A 622-nucleotide genomic window follows, 5' to 3' on the forward strand; every position below is an offset into this window, starting at 1 on the left:
CGAAAAGTTTTTGGCGGCTTTCTGTTTAAACACAACGCTCTTCTGAAGCCGGTTTCTGAACCACCAGGTGAGATTTTAGCTTGAGAATCTTGACACTCTGTAGGCAAAGCTTCAGTTCACGGGCGATTTAAAGTTGGATCAGTTACAACTGTTGGTTCCCTCATAATGAATTTTTAAACTTGCGGCAGTTTTTGTTTAGGTTTTTCACTTATGCATCACGCTTTTCTGAAGTCCATTTGTAAAAAACCAGCTTATATATTGCAATGAAGCTCTGAACAGGTGAGAAAGAAAGCCTCGGCTCACACGTGGAGTACATTTGGGTCGATTCCAGCAAATGGTTCCTTCATAACGAATTTTTAAACTTCATTTTTGCACCAGTCTGCTCCAACGCTTATTTCCGTACATTCTTCAGAGTCCACAATAGGGTGTTTTCACTTTTTTTTTAATGTTGTTATATAGAAAGTAGTTATGGCAAACATTACACTGACATAATTTTTTTTTCAAAAAAGTCTCCATAATAATTTTATAGCGAATTTAAATTCAAATCAGATATTTTCCGCCAAAAACGCCGAATCCGTATCGTCGGTTGCCTATCCCGATTGTGACGTAGCAGGTCATATCA

Source organism: Dendroctonus ponderosae, unplaced genomic scaffold (genome assembly GCF_020466585.1).
Source record: "Dendroctonus ponderosae isolate FM_Combo_2020 unplaced genomic scaffold, Dpon_F_20191213v2 Dpon_F_20191213_11, whole genome shotgun sequence".
NCBI classification, from domain to species: domain Eukaryota; kingdom Metazoa; phylum Arthropoda; class Insecta; order Coleoptera; family Curculionidae; genus Dendroctonus; species Dendroctonus ponderosae.